At 37.6% G+C, this 5628-nt stretch overlaps 1 pseudogene; it reads left to right on the forward strand.

The window, feature by feature from the left end:
- Positions 1 to 278: 278 nt before the first annotated feature.
- Positions 279 to 4406, forward strand: LOC107769698 (G-type lectin S-receptor-like serine/threonine-protein kinase At4g27290; annotated as a pseudogene).
- Positions 4407 to 5628: the final 1222 nt, after the last annotated feature.

A 5628-nucleotide genomic window follows, 5' to 3' on the forward strand; every position in this document is an offset into this window, starting at 1 on the left:
GAAAAACAGTTTGTTTTCTCCTTTAATTTCTTATTCTGATTCAGTTACAGTTGCCCCTTACAACACCATTTTCTGACCGTGTTTATTTGAAAGGCTGCTTATTACTACTAATTAAAAGAGAAAATTCTTGGTGCCAGCCATAGAAACCTTGAGATTTCAGTAAGAGCCATCACCTCAAGTCTTGTTATTTTTTCAAATCCGCACACTTTGACTACAAGTTGGTCTCAGCGTTGACCAAGTAAGCTCTCTATCATTATCATGTTCCAAAGAAGTCATCTAATAACCCCGCACTATTCTTGAACAAGAAATTGAAAACTCTGCAAATTCCTTTAGTAAAGTACTAAGTTAGACGCAAAGAAACCAATGAAAGCCATAAATATTCATTTCTTCTTGTCTTCCATATTTTGTGTTTTGATTCTTTCTAGTGCTGCAGATACCATACCTACAGATCAACCTTTAAGAGATGGAAACACCATCATTTCATCAGGTGGAAAGTTTGAGTTGGGATTTTTCTCCCCTGGTACTGGTACATCCAGGAAACGATACCTTGGAATATGGTTCAACAACATACAGACAGTGGTATGGGTTGCTAATAGAGACAATCCACTCAATGATACAGATGGTATGCTAAATTTTACAAGACAAGGAAATCTTACTCTTCTCAACGGTTCTGGTCGTGTCATTTGGTCATCTAGTCCTATCAGAAGTGTGCAAAATCCAATAGCTCAGCTTCTTGATTCAGGCAATCTTGTCGTTAGGGATGCAACTGAGAATTACTTGTGGCAGAGTTTCGACTATCCCGGTGACACAGCTTTACCTGGAGTTATGGTTGGGATCGATCTTAAGACTGGTTTTCGTCGTTCCCTCTGGTCATGGAAGAGCAGAACTGACCCCTCTAAGGGTGAGTTTAGTTTCATATTTGATCCTCAAGGATTTCCACAGCCATTTCTCATGAACGGTACCATCCAACGCTTCAGGGGCGGAGCATGGAATGGTCAAAGCTTTGCTAATTCACCATCACTGCTACCAAGTCCTGCTTATAAATATATATTTGTATCCGATCCTGAGAAAGTATACTTCACATATGAGCTCAGAGACAGCTCTATCATTGCGAGGGTAGTGATGCAACTGAATGGGTTTCTAGAGTTTTCAATATGGAATAATCAAACTCAGAATTGGGATGGCTTTGGTAGCGCACCGGCAGATAACTGTGACATTTACGGTCAGTGTCACACATATGGTTTGTGCAACAGCGGCAATTCTCCAATCTGCAGATGTTTGGATAAATTTGAACCCAAAGATCCAACAGGTTGGGCAAGGGGAAATTGGTCAGGAGGCTGTGTTAGAAAGGTACCATTGAATTGCCAAAAGAAAGTTAAATTCTTCAAGTATTCAGGCATCAAGTTGTCAGACACTCGTTTTTCCTGGTATGGTCAAGGAGTTACTCTAATGCATGCGAGGAATTGTGCCGGAGAAACTGTTCGTGTGTAGCCTATGCAAATCTAGACATAACAGGGACAAACGGAAGCTGCTTGCTTTGGTTTGATGAGCTGATGGACATGAGAGAGTTTGGTGCTAGTGGACAAGATATCTATATAAAGTTGGACTCTTCTGAGATAGGAACAGGTCAGAATTTTTACTTTTATTTAAGACCTGCTTAAGCCCTGAAGCTCAAAAAAACTTACGGGTGCGCTTTGCCTCGCTTTAGTTGCGCTTTAGTATACGAAAGCATCAAGGCGTGCTCCTTATAACCCATGACTTCTATCTTGAATCGAGCAGTACTAAACAACAAATATAATCGAGAAAAAGTATGCTAGTTGTTAAGAATAACATTATGAATGAGTTTTTAAATTTGTTCTTGAATTACATTTATAATTTTACTTTTTCCCTCCATTGCACCTTTTATTACAAAAACACACACTTCAATTCCGCTTAAGCCCCAATAGACCTGGAGTGTTTTTTCAAGCTTTTCGCCTTTGAGCAAGTTGAGATTTTCCTACATTATTCGTGTTAAGTGTCTCATATTGGAGGAGGAAATGCATTTTAATATCTCCTTATATGATATTGGGCAATCCGCAATCCTCGCCACGAGGCTAGGTTTTGGGGTTGAGTTAGGCTCAAAACCCATTTATTAACAAATTGAAAAAAGTAAAACAAAGAGGCTTCCCTACATTATTTGAAAAAAATAAATTGCTTTCCTACTTATGAAACTTGGATGAATTTATATTAATCCTCAGGAAAATCTAGTAGAGAGAAATTAAAGATCCTGAGAATCAGCTTGCCGTTGGCAGCATTAAGTCTTCTCCCAGCACTTTGCTTGATCTTGTACATGAGGCGAAAGAAGAAGAAGAAGGAGGAGGAGGATCGGAATCAGCAACGTTTTAGCGAAGGTAAACCAGATGATTTGCTGATTTGAAATTTAAAATTTGGAGCTTTGATTGGTAAATCTTAGAATTTTCCTTTTTGCATGAAATTAAGTCCTTAAATTGACAGGAAGAGGAACGAGAAGCTCTGAAATGTTCAGAATTAATGAAAGCAAAGATTTACCATTGTTTGATTTTGCAACTATCTTGGAAGCTACCAGTAACTTTTCGCTGAACAACAAGCTTGGAGAGGGTGGTTTTGGACCAGTTTACAAGGTAAGAATGTTAACTGCAGCTCTTTCTTTTTTCTCCAAACTAACTGCTTAACAACTTCAAGATATTCCACTTCAAACCAATGGCGAAGCTAGGAATTTACCAAGGGTATTCAAATTTGAAAAAAGTAAAAAGAAATTCCGATAAAGGGTGTTCAATATGTGTTATATACCTCTAAAACGTAATATTTTACCTATAATACATAGCACAACTTTTCAGCAAAGGGCATGTGGCTTTGCCACTGCTTCAAACAAGCTACCCAAAGAAGGCGTCAAGCTCTAGTTTACTATTTTTCAGTAAAAATTTCTATAGAAACACTTTCAACTAATTGTGTGAGGATACCTAGGGGATGCTGAAAGATGGACAAGAAATTGCAGTCAAAAGACTTTCAAGATACTCAGCGCAAGGAACTGATGAGTTCATGAATGAGGTTATCTTCATAGCTAAACTCCAGCATCGGAATCTAGTGAAGCTTCTTGGTTGCTGTATTCAAGCAGAAGAGAAAATGTTGATTTATGAGTACATGCCTAATAAAAGCTTGGATTGGTTCCTTTTTGGTTGGTGCTCACTTCTCTGAAATCCAACACATTCCTTTTCAATCATCGGTTGTGTTTGATTAACTTTTTTCTGTGATTTAAAAGTATAATAAGATCTGGATTTCTGCAGATAGAGATCGGAGCTCACTGCTTGATTGGACCAAGTGCATCCATATTATTAATGGAATTGCACGAGGACTTCTCTATCTTCATCAAGACTCAAGACTGCGGATAATCCACAGAGATCTTAAACCTAGCAATGTTTTGCTAGATATTGATATGAACCCAAAGATATCCGACTTTGTCATGGCAAGAAGTTTTGGAGGAAATGAGACTGGAGCCATGACAACTAGAGTGGTTGGGACATAGTAAGAATCTCTAAACCAATGAGCTACTTGCACTCCACTAAAAAATTACTTATTCTCTTTGTTTTAACATCGTCCTACAGCGGTTACATGTCTCCGGAGTACGCAGAAGAAGGAATATTTTCAGTGAAATCAGATGTATTTAGCTTTGGAGTTCTAGTACTGGAGATTTTAAGCGGGAAGAGAAATAGAGGGTTCTTCCATCCAGACCATCACCATAATCTTCTAGGACATGTAGGAACTCTTTTTATCTATCTTTTATGGAGCAAAAATCATGTTAGTAAGACATATTTCATCTAACTGCATGACATCAAATGTTCAGGTGTGGATCCTCTTCAATGAAGGCAGGGTTTTGGAGCTAATAAATGCACATCTAATAAGGGAGTCAAGAAACCTGTCTGAAGTGCAAAGATCATTCCATGTAGGTCTATTGTGTGTGCAGCAGTGTCCAGACGATAGGCCTAGCATGTCATCAGTTGTGTTGATGTTGTCTAGTGATGTTCCGTTGCCCTCGCCTAAAGACCCAGGTTTTTTTACTAGCAGAAGTCGATTCGCTGAAACTGACAGTTCATCTAGCAAGCTTGGTGAATGTTCTGGGAATGAAATAAGCATGACACTGTTGGATGCTAGATAGGAGATATATTTTCATATCCTCATTGTTTGCTTCTAAAGGCTTTATTTATTTAACTTCTTACTCCACATATCTCAACAGCTTCCAGTTGTTCGACCAAATGGCTTTACTTCAACGTAACAAAATCTTGTCATGGCGCCCTATAGCAATGTGTCTTGTGTCCCGTTTTTAGTGCTGCTCTGATTGGGACAATGTATAAAGGAATTGATCAAATGTTAAAAAGTTCATTTTCGGTCTATTCTTCACGCAGAAAAATATCTATATATTTTGCTTTCCCATAGAGCTGCCTGATTACTGAAATGTGCGCATCAAATTATTTCGAATCCTAAGCCTTCTATGATTTGTGCCCCATGAAAAAAGAAGATCATATCTGGGACTAATTAAAAAAACCAGAGTGTAGAAGTGTTCAATATATGTTATATACCTCTAATTAAAATCTAATATTTTACCTATATACCCAGTGTAATTTTCCGACGACCACCCTTTATAACATGTAGCTTCCCCATGTGTGGAATGTGGAGAACTGTACCTAAAAGACTAGGAAATTAGTTCTGGCTTGCTCTTTTGAAAAAATATGGATAGAACTAAGAACTTGATGGTGAAAAGGCTCCAAAGCCGGTCAATGTGATCCAACTCCTAGTCTTTGAAAGTTTCTAAGTTCAACAAGGTTCCAAAACTCTAACCCTCTTCTGGATTTAGTTCAACAACTATAATCAATTCAGTTAGGAGGTTACTTTAATTTCTTCTTCTTCTTAACAGCCTAAACGTAACTGGAAATAGAGAGGTTTAACATTAATGAATTAGCTGTAGCATATGTGACGTAATACTGGTACTAATGCTTTCACTATGCAATGGTTGAACAAAAATTATTCTATTCTTTTCTAAGTAAAAACCGTTGCTTCCGAGTTCTCTATTTCTATAACAACACTCAGCCGCGTTTGACCACAAAAAGGAGGGGGAGGGATGAAAGGACTTGGAATTGCAGCATTGTTGGATAGTGATAGGAGGAAAGCTCTCAAATCAATTGTGATGCCAAGTAAGGTAACGGAATTTTATCAAGATATCAGAAAACTTCTTACATGTAATAGACGATTATGCAAGTAATTCTTGTTTACCCGATAATAAGTACAGTTGAATTTGTTACGTAATTTATAGATATATGAATTAAATTGATCCGATAAAATAAAATAATAAAGAGCAACACGAGTAAATAAGAATAATTAAGGAAAAGACAAGCCTGAGCTTCGAATTGAACTCTCCGAAGCCAAGAACAATGTGAAAACCTTAACGACAGTAAAATAAAGCTTTATAGAATGAGAGAATAGTATCAGCCTTTTTTCACACAAGTATCTCGTGTCCTTCGATGAGTATAAATTTCACTATTTATAAATAAATTAGGGAGGACAAGATCCTAAAATCATGCTCCTCTTTAAGGTGAGTAAAACCCCTCTTAATGGTTG

This window comes from Nicotiana tabacum, chromosome 16 (assembly GCF_000715075.1).
Source record: "Nicotiana tabacum cultivar K326 chromosome 16, ASM71507v2, whole genome shotgun sequence".
In the NCBI taxonomy this organism is placed as follows: domain Eukaryota; kingdom Viridiplantae; phylum Streptophyta; class Magnoliopsida; order Solanales; family Solanaceae; genus Nicotiana; species Nicotiana tabacum.